Here is a 10,832-nt window from a genome sequence, read left to right as displayed (position 1 = left end):
GGAGCTAAGCATCAGGATTACTGCAGTGTTACTATGAAAAAGTGATTTAATGTACAAACATCTAATAGGGGAGTTAGGAATTGGGGCATACACAGAAGACCAACAAACTAGCAAGTGGAGGAAAAGTACTATTCCAAGTGTTTTAAAAGAGAAAAAATGCAATGTGGCCACAAGGTGGAGTAGAGGTTCAGTGACTGAAGTCAGGCAGGGATGGTTAAATTCAGAATTAGTGACAATCTCCCAGAGATGGGCTGGAAACACTTGAATTTTATTGCAGCTCTGAATGAGCAGGTACATGGAGCCTCAGTTTTTATTATTGTTCTTGTAATAACAATTTGTTTTAATGACTACAACTATACCTTGGACTACTAGGACTAATGTGCAGCTCAGTAGTCTATGCCAGTGTGTCTGTGTTAAATGAACAAAATAACCACCTTTAAATATGAAAATGGTACAGTTCCTGCAGACTACATAGGTGCTGTTAACCCCAGCTTCTGCCAACCTAGCAGTTCAAAAACATGCAAATGTGAGTAGATCAATAGGTACCGCTCCAGCGGGAAGGTAACGGCACTCCTTGCAGTCATGCCGGCCACGACCTTGGAGGTGTCTACGGACAACGCCGACTCTTTGGCTTAGAAATGAGCACCATCCTCCAGAGCTGGACACGACTAGACTTAATGTCAGGGGAAAACCTTTACCTTTACCTGTACCAACGGGAAAGTCACTAGAGTAGAGATGGAAACAATACAGAAACCTTAAAAATAGAATTCATGGAATTGTAGACACCCTGCATATCCCACCAAATAATGTCTAAGTTAGGAAGGTCTCTCAAACTACTTGTTTCTGAATCATGCAACAATCCTACATTGTTAAACACCAAACAAACCTGGCCTAATAGCAGTGCTGTGAGTCTCTTCACCACATATTATGTGCCTCCAAGGATATCTACATATCCATGTGAACATGTATGAAAACATATTCTGGTGGTCCTTTTCCTTCATCTCTTCAACATGGAAAGAACCATTTGTATGATGTCTGAAAAAGAAGCGAGAGTTTTCCCTGCAAATCTGGTAAGAAATAGCAATGGGGAATGTAGTTGTGAGGCCACACTTATTGGCCTCGCTTTATGCTTTATACCAGGGGCTCACCCAAAGTCTGAAATGACTTGAAGGCACAACAACAACAATCCTACTTGATTATCTCATTGGCCAGAAGCAGGCCCACCCTTCCCACTGAAATCCTGATAAGTTTACAGTATGTTGGTTAAAATTATTTTTATTTTTAAATATTGTATTGTTCTTTCCTTTACCAATATAGTAAATTAAATATTGTAAATGAATGATATGGCAATAATATAATATATTGTGTATACATAGAATATTGATAATAATATAATGTAATACAATATAATATAATATTTATTTATTTATTACAATATTTCTGCCCCACCCTTCTCACCTAACAAGGGACTCAGGGCGGCTAATAATAATAATAATACAATATAATAATATTGTATAATATAATAATATTAATTATATATTATATATTAAATGCAATATTACTAATAATATTATGGTATAATGGTATAGTACAATATAGTAATATATAATGCTAATATTGTGCTATGCTAATAATATAATATATTGTATGTACATACAACTTGTAAGCCACTCTGAGTCCCCTTTGGGGATGAGAGAGGGTGGGGTATAAATGTAGTAAATAAATAAATAAGTAATTGTTGCTGGGTTGTTTTTTTGCACTACAAATAAGACGTGCGGTGAGCATAGGAATCTGTTTGACTTTTTTTTTCAAATAATAATTCGGCCCCTCAACAATCTGAGGGACCATGAATCGGCCCTCTACTTAAAAAGTTTGAGGACCCCTGCTTTATACTGTAAGCCAGCTTTACACAACCTAATACTTTAGAAAAGTGTGGATTGGGAGCATCCATGTTGTTTGGGGATGGTGGGCATTGTAGTTCAATAGAATTAGGTTACAATGCTATTGTCAACTTGCTAGTGGGATTTTGCATGATTGAGGTGCTTCTGTATCACATGGGCTTAAGTGTTTCATTTTCCTTGGGGCAAAGTTATTAGTCATATCAGGAGCTGGAAAAGCAATTGCCTTTCTTACATGTTAAGATCTGTTTTTCCTTTGGCGACCACAACACACATTACAAGCTACGTGTGATTTACAGTCACCTATGTGTCATTGAACTACTGTGTAGGTGGAGTACATATCCTCTTCCAAAATAGATGTTGCTTTCAAGACATCTAAACTAGGGAGCATTCTATTTAAGGAAGCTTGTGCTTAAATGTGAAGTTATGTTTCCTGTATCCAAGCTGAACACTTATCAGCTGCAACATACTGAATTAGTTCAATTATTATTATCACTATCTAACACTTTAGACTTTCTCTTGCTATGCTAGGTGGCATGTAAAAATTAGGGCATGTGGGTTTATTTCCAAGACTAGAAGTTGATACAAACAACACACAAAGAAGCGAGTAGGACTGTGGGGCTGTGGCGCAGCTGGGCCGGGCTGTGGCGCAGCTGGTTAGTAGCCAGCAGCAATAATTCACTACTGACCACGAGGTCATTGGTTCGAAGCCCGGGTTGGGATTAAGCTTCCGGCTGTTAATAGCCTAGCTTGCCGCCCACCTAAGCAGTTTGAAAACAGTTGCAGCTGTGAGTAGAGAAATCTAGGTACCGCTTAATGTGGGGAGGGTAATTTAACTTAATTTACGACACCATAAAACTTCCGGCATGAGAAAGAACAATGAGGAAGTACTACCATCAAAAAGGACTGAGTGTCACAGTGGATGATGAAGTGGCAGCTCCCTCTGTGGCCAGAATTGATCATACCTTCATGAAGCCAGAAGCTGGAAAAATGTTAACTTGCCTCTATTGTCTCTATGTTGTATATCTAATAATGGCATTGAATGTTTGCGATGTTATGTGTATTGTAATCCACCCTGAGTCCCCTTTGGGGTGAGAATGGCGGAATATAAATACTGTAAATAAATAAATAGGAGGGTTAATGTGCCAAAAGTCTGTTGTACAACACAGTGGCTTACAATGGCGTTTCCAAAGAAAATATTCAACTGCCACAGCATCCTACCCAGTGCAAGATTAGTTCAGAAAATTCCACTGACTCAACAGGAAGCAATCCACATTTGATTCAAGATGTGTCCTTCATGTCAGTACAGACACCAAGAAGTATTGAATTGTTGTTTCCATCCTTTGGTGACACTAAGGCAAACCTATCTGGCTTTTCCTGGAAATATTTGTTCCAGGGAAAGGTTTCATTTCCTTCCCTTGAGACTTACTGGATGTGATTTGCCTAAGGGACTCCAATTAAGATATTTTCAAGGTAACATCTCTAGACACACTAAACAACCGATGTGGCTCCCAAAGTAGCAAGAACATTGGTAAAGTTCAGCCCTCTTTCCACGATAAAGGGATATGTCTATCTCAAGGCAGGCATCTTTGTCGATCTTGCTGTGTAATGCCTTCTTGTTTGTGACAGAACTGCTCCGTAGCTTTAACAGGAACAAAGGCAAAAGGAAGTAATTTTACTTGCAATTAACTGATGCAATAATTTTTCACGAATTGGCAGAGTCAAAGAAGAGCATGTGGAGTTCAAATCAGGAAGAATAGCATAGCTGTGATTCATAGGAATACTCTCCTGATCCCCAGGGGAATTAATACGGAGACCTCAAACAGGTTGGGCTGGAGGTTTTGTATCCGTCACAAATGCTCAAGTAAGTTTTAAGTTACTGCAATGGTAGAAATTTGGAGTCTGGTGGAATATTTCTTTGGAATATTTCCCAAATAGCTACAATCTCAAATAAGTTACATACCCTAGACCTAATTGTTAGCCCAACCTATGTTAGATCCATTAAACTGATGGGGATTTGAGAAGTTGACATTTATGTAAATTTCACTCATTTAATGTGCTTATTCCAGCTGGGACTAACAGTTGGATTTCACCTCGAGTTATGTAAATTGGTTGAACTATGTTTGTTCTTTTTGTACTTTCTGTTTGTACCTTGTTTCATGTTACCAAGCTCTGTATTCGTTGCTAATGTTCTCTTTTTATTCTGCTCTTGTTTCAGTCAGCTTTGGTATTTGATGTGTAGCTCCCTTGACATCTTCCATTTAGACATTTCCAATAAAATATTATCTCAGTATGCCCTCAGATAATCCTTTGGGTACTTTCTCTCTCTATAAGATCAATCACTTTCTGTTAGATTTCAGACATGTAAAGATACTGAAGAAAGATCACAAAGTGAGACAGATTTTGGAAAGTGATAGCAAATAGAAAAACCACAAGGCAGCCATTTTGCTTTACTTTTCCCAAGGTAAAGGTAAAGGTAAAGGTTTTCCCCTGACGTTAAGTCCAGTCGTGACCGACTCTGGGGGTTGGTGCTCATCTCCATTTCTAAGCCGAAGAGCTGGCGTTGTCCATAGACACCTCCAAGGTCATGTGGCCGGCATGACTGCATGGAGCGCCGTTACCTTCCCGCCAGAGCGGTACCTATTTATCTACTTACATTTGCATGTTTTCGAACTGCTAGGTTGGCAGGAGATTACTTTTCCCAAACATGTTTTTATTAAATCTTGCAACAGCAATCCTGTTCATTCACTTCTCTATTCTTCTTGTCTCCAGATAATACTCATGCCTTTCTCCTAGCCCAGTGGTTCTCAACCTTCCTAATGCCGCAACACCTTACATTGTGGTGACCCTCAACGATAAAATTATTTTCGTTGCTACTTCATAACTGTCATATTGCTACTGTTATGAATCGTAATGTAAATATCTGATCTGCAGGATGTATTTTCATTCACTGGACCAAATTTGGCACAAATATGCGGAACGCCCACATTTGAATACTGATGGGGCTGGGGAGGGAAGACTGATTTTGTCATTTGGGAGTTGTAGTTCACCTACAATCAAAGAGTATTCTGAACTCCACCAACGATGGAATTGAACCAAACTTGGCACACAGAACTCCCATGACCAACAGAAAATACTTTGGTTTGGCGGCCATTGACTTTGAGTTTTGGAGTTATAGTTCACCTACATCCACAGCGCACTGTGGACTCAAACAATGATGAGTATGGACCAAATTTGGCATGAATATTCAATATGCCCAAATATGAACATTGGTGGGGTTTGGGGAAAATAGACCATGACATTTGGAAGCTAGGATTTATAGAGTCAAAGAGTCCCTTGAACCCCACCAATGATAGAATTGGGCAAACTGGGCTTTTGGTGGGAGGATTTGTCATCTGTCTCAAAAAGGAAGAGAAGGACAGGCAAAGAAATATACAGCCTTCTCTGCCAAAGAGGTTCCTAAGACCATCAGAAATATGTGTTTTCTGATGGTCTTGGCAACCCCTTTGGGACCCCCTCGTGACCCCCCACCCAGGGGTCCTGACTCCAGGTTGAGAAACACTGTCCTAGGCAATGCATCTTGCTATCTAGAGCGTAGCTATACAGTCAATGGGGTAAGCCCAGGCATGGGCAAACTTTGGCCTTCCAGGTGTTTTGGACTTTAACTTCCACAATTCCTAACAGCCGGTAGGCTGTTAGGAATTGTGGGAGTTGAAGTCCAAAACACCTGGAGGGCCGAAGTTTGCCCATGCCTGGGTTAGCATAACCATTGAATTAACATGTTCCATTGATTCGGACTTACTCTGTTTAGGGATAATCATTTTAATTTGGTTTGATTCAGAGAAATTCCTTAGCTTGCCAGGATGTTGATGAAGTGTTCTGTCTAACAGAGATAAATTGATCTGTGGATGTAAATTTAAGATAGCATTTACCATAGTGTCTCAATACATGCAACTTCCTGTCCATTAAATTAGGAATAAACCTGATGCAGAATTCTACGATGAGGTCTTTAGCTGACTGACAAATTAAAGGTTTATTTAAAACAGAACACATGCAAATGTGAGTAGATCAATAGGTACCGCTCCAGCATGAAGGTAACAGCGCACCATGCAGTCATGCCGGCCACATGACCTTGGAGGTGTCTACGGACAACGGCGGCTCTTCTGCTTAGAAATGGAGATGAGCACCAACCCCTAGAGTCGAATACGACTGGACTTAACGTCAGGGGAAATCTTTATCTTTACCTAAGGTAGTACATTATTTGTGTATTGCTATATAAGAATGTTACGAGTCAATAGTTGCAATTCCAATATGTTAGAAACAATAACTGAACTACATTAGTAAAAATATACTTTTAAAAACTCCACATATCATGTGGTAACATCCGGAAATACCTGCAAGCAATAATCGACCTAGAGAGCATTGTTAGATTGCATATAGAAAATGTCAGTCAATAATTCCATTGGCAGCCTAATTTTCAGAGGATCATAACTGGTTTGCATTGAAAGGTTTGTGATGTAGAAGGAAAGTGGAACTATTCCTGAAATATTCCTTCCCCAGCTCTGAAGATAACAAGAGCCTCAGAAAGAAAATGATGGCCATTCTTCCTATATCTACTCACATTGGCATGTTTTCGAACTGCTAGGTTGGCAGAAGCTGGAGCTAACAGCAGCCGCTCACTCCACTCCCGGGATTTGAACCTGTGACCTTTCGGTCTGCAAGTTCAGCAGCTCAGTGCTTTAACACACTTCGCCATTGGGGCTCCTATGATGAATAATAATAATACTTTATTTATACCCTGCCTCCATCTCCCTGGAGGGACTCAAGATGGCTTACAAGGGTCGAACCCAGATAAAAACAGTAACAATATAAAACACATCAAATGTACAAAGACATGTGCAACTATAAAACCAGACATTTACATATACAGGTAAAATAGCAAACTTAATAACATAATTAAAGCACAAAAGTTAAAAATTGGCTGAATAAAGTGCACCGTATAAATATCAAACCTGAGGTAGGTGACAAAGTGCTACAGATTAGTGGGAGGATAACTTGAGAAGGGAATAAACCCAGTGGCTATATCGAATAAAGTGCATTCAATGAGGAAATGGTCATAAACTCTAATACTTTTGACAGGAGTCCCTAACATTTATTCACTTTGTTCTCCACCTGCATCTCTCTCTTTTCCCTGAAATTCTGTATGCTCTTGCAGATTTTCCCAGCATTATGTTCTCCAGATGTTGTAGGGCTCCAACTTTCATCATCCCTGGTCAGGGGTGGTGACTGTGTTTCTAAACTTTTGGAGAACATGAGATTGAAGATCTAAATTTGATACAAAGTTGAGTTTACTCTCTGGGACATTTCCCAGATGATAATAAACACTTTATTTATATTCCGCTCTATCTCCCCGAGGGGACTCAGAGTGGATTACAACATACTCAGATAGGCAAACCTTCAATGCCTTTATTACAGAGGAATAACAATGACATACAAACACACAGAACAAAGGTAAAGGCTTCTCCTTTCATCTCCGGCTTTCTGGAGGCAGTGCCCAACTTTCTGCTCTTGTTACATTTTCCAAGCCAAAAACCCTGTTGTCCGTAGACACCTCCTGGTCTTGTTGTTGGCATGGCTGCTTGGGCACTTTATTACCTTCTTGCTGAAGCAGTACCTATTGATCTACTCATATTTGCATGTTTTCGAACTGCTAGGTTGGCTGGAGCTAGGGCTGACAGTGGGAGTTCACCCAGACTTGCGACCTCGAGCTGCCAACCTTTAGTTTAGCAAATTCAACAGTTCAACGGTTTGACCCATTGCGCCACTGTGACCCCTTGATATCAGGAGTAAGTCTATTTATTTATTTATTTCCCTCATTTCTATCCCGCCCTTCTCACCCGAAGGGAGTCAGGGCAGCTCACAATCTGGCAAAATCCAATGCCAATATACAATACAAGTCTACCCAAAGTCTACACCAACATCACCCTGGTGTCTTTCTCAGTGTAGTTAAATGGCAAGGAGTGACTACTTTGTGATCCTTTCTGCGTTTCCTAGGCTTTTTTCCTGCATGAATTACAAACAGTTGCTTTGTCTCCCGCCCACTGGATCCTGGGTGTGCAGCTAGCTTTGTTGTTTTCTTCTTCTTTTCCTTGTTTTTCTTGTATGGAGAGCATGGAATGAGAAGTGAAATGCAATCAACCACCTCCTCAAAGTCAAGAGCAAGGCCGGATTATTATGGGTGTAATTGGAGGAAATGTTCCAGGGCGCTGCTAGGACTCACAGATATAGCCACAAGCTACTTGTACTGTGATGCTCCTGGAAAGAGGTGGAGTATTGATCTCTCGTCCACTTAGCAGCCATAACAGGATTTTCATATAGACCCAAATCATATAAATGCTAGCACTCCCGGATCATTCTTGGTTATAGGGCAGCTTTGATCTTCAAAACATGAGGAAACCCCAGGAAACCAGATGTGTCAACATCGTGAGAAACACATTGAATTTAAATTCCCTTTTAATGTGCTCCTTATTAACATGCAAACACATTATTTATTCTTTCTGATGTAATGGCTGCTCTATTCCTAGTAGATTTTGTAATAAGCTATAGCAACAGTCATATTTTAATTCTCTGGTGTTTTGGAGTTTATGTGTCAAAAGGTTTTTTTTGCCTCTGACTTAAACTGCTCAAGCACTTACGGTATCTCATTGCCATGCCCTCTGTCCTTAAGATCACAAGAAAGTTGTCTAATGAGCCCTGGGTGTTTTTTCTTCTCTAACTGTTTTAGAGATCTTTCTAATCAGCCATTTCCAGGGATTTTCACTGCTAGTATGAATATACGAATCCCCCTTAAAGGCATGCATATGAACTTCATTATTTTTATCCCACCCCATCCTCCTCATGGGCTTGGAGAAACCTTCTGGCATTGCTTTCCAGAATGAATATTACCCAGAATAGGACTGAAGGGATTGAACTCTGTCGATTGTTTTTGTCATGGTGGGCTTTGAACTTTAGACTGAACTCGGGTGAACACTGCACTCCAAAATGAGCACAGATGTTACTACAAGGACCATGATGTTCTCTTATTATTATCATTATTATATTATTATACTAGCTGTGCCCAGCCACGCGTTGCTGTAGCGTTGTCTGGTGGTGTTGGTGAGAAATTGTTGACGTAGTGGTAGTATTGAATATCTGTTGTATGGTTGTCTTTATGTTTAGTATGCTCACTGAAGTGGATTATATGGCAGCGTGGAGTCAAGATAATCCAGTTCAAAGCAGATAATATAAGATTCTAAATGGGTTATATAGCTGTGTGGAAGGGCCTTGAGTCTACACTGCCATATAATCCAGTTAAAATCTGAAAATCTGTGGAAGAGGCCTAAGTGAGGCCTAACTCTGCCTGTCCCCTGGGCTGAGTAGGTTGCTAGGAGACCAAGTGGGTGGAGCTTAGCCTTCTAAGCTAAACAATTGGAAAAAAACTATTATTCCTCTCCCTGTAATTAGGACTTTATTTTTCTTTTCTTTTTGTTGTATCAACCTAGAGCTGTGAATGATGGGTTGTGTTGTCAAATTTCGAGGTTGGGGGGCCTGTAGTTTTGTTGTTTTGTCCGCTGCCCCGATGCCATCACTCTTTTATATATATAGATTATTATAATATTACTATATTATGTTCTCTTGGAACATAATACAGCAATTTCATATATCATTTGCTAGCATGTGACATTTTGTTATGTGAACTGTGTATATCATAGCAATTTTTTTTTACTATTTGGTCATATAGAAGAGAATGCAGTTTTCAAGCCTATCTCTCTCTCATCACTAAAGATGACCTGAGATTGGTGCAAAACGTAATTTGCATTTCTGCTGGCCTGCATAGATCACAAAACCTGCCTCTCAAATCCGCTGCCTTCATTCTCCTCAGTGTATGTCACAAAACCCATCTCCCACACCTGATAGATGCTGCTCCAATGTTAGCAAATCCCTGTATGTTCCTCGCTTAAGTCATCAAAGAGCCTTGGAATTAGTTCTAAGCCAAGGTTCATAGGTATCTTAGGGACTCGCTTCTATATATAGTCCCTATGCCTGAAGGAATGTGTTTATAGATAGGCATGGTGAGTAGAACGAGGGATTGTCCTACAACAGTAACTGGGCCAGAGAGATGGCTTGGTTATATTTTTGAGCTCAAGGCACGATCCTTTTTTGTAATGTTAGATGCATTTCATTCCCCAAAATCAAGAAGTGACAATCTGGTTCCTTCCAGTTTCAGAAGAAAACTCTTAAGGACCCAAGTCATATTGGAGGTGGGTTTAGAAGTGGCTATTTGCACCCCCCAATGGTCCAACAAATCCAAAACTGGAATATTGGGGAAGTGCAGCCCCTCAGGATCCCAGGATTTCCATCAGCACAATATACTTTTCAAGAATATATGCATGTCAATCTTTATTCTTCCCATCTTCTTAAATTATCTAGAGCATCTATTCTCTTATGACTTCCTAAGAGTTTTGTAGGAGCCCCAGGAAAAGCAAATTTTAAACGTACTGGGAGACTTTCATACAAATACAATTCATCATAACCCCTAGTTGGATTGCACCCTTTCTCTGTAGCTGACAAGGGCTGATGGCTAATGCTATTGCAATTAGGAATACCATAAGGGTGTGTGTCCTATTCTGTTCCAAAACAGTGGAGGACGAGCATAATGTAATTCAACTACACCCACTGACTGTTTTCCCAATGCACCAAAACACAACATTGGAAGGAGGCATTCCTATGACAGAAAGAGTATCATTTCTCTTAATAAACCTCATTTGATCCCCAGAGCTTCTCATGGGGATTAAAAATTCATTGTGAAATTCCAAGAAGTTTTACACATAAGTGCCAGATAATGACAGCAGATGTTCAGGGAAAAAATAGTCTGGGAAAACGGCCCGTTGAAAG

The sequence above is a fragment of the Anolis carolinensis genome, chromosome 6 (genome assembly GCF_035594765.1).
Source record: "Anolis carolinensis isolate JA03-04 chromosome 6, rAnoCar3.1.pri, whole genome shotgun sequence".
In the NCBI taxonomy this organism is placed as follows: Eukaryota; Metazoa; Chordata; class Lepidosauria; order Squamata; family Dactyloidae; genus Anolis; species Anolis carolinensis.
This window is presented reverse-complemented; position numbering follows the sequence as displayed.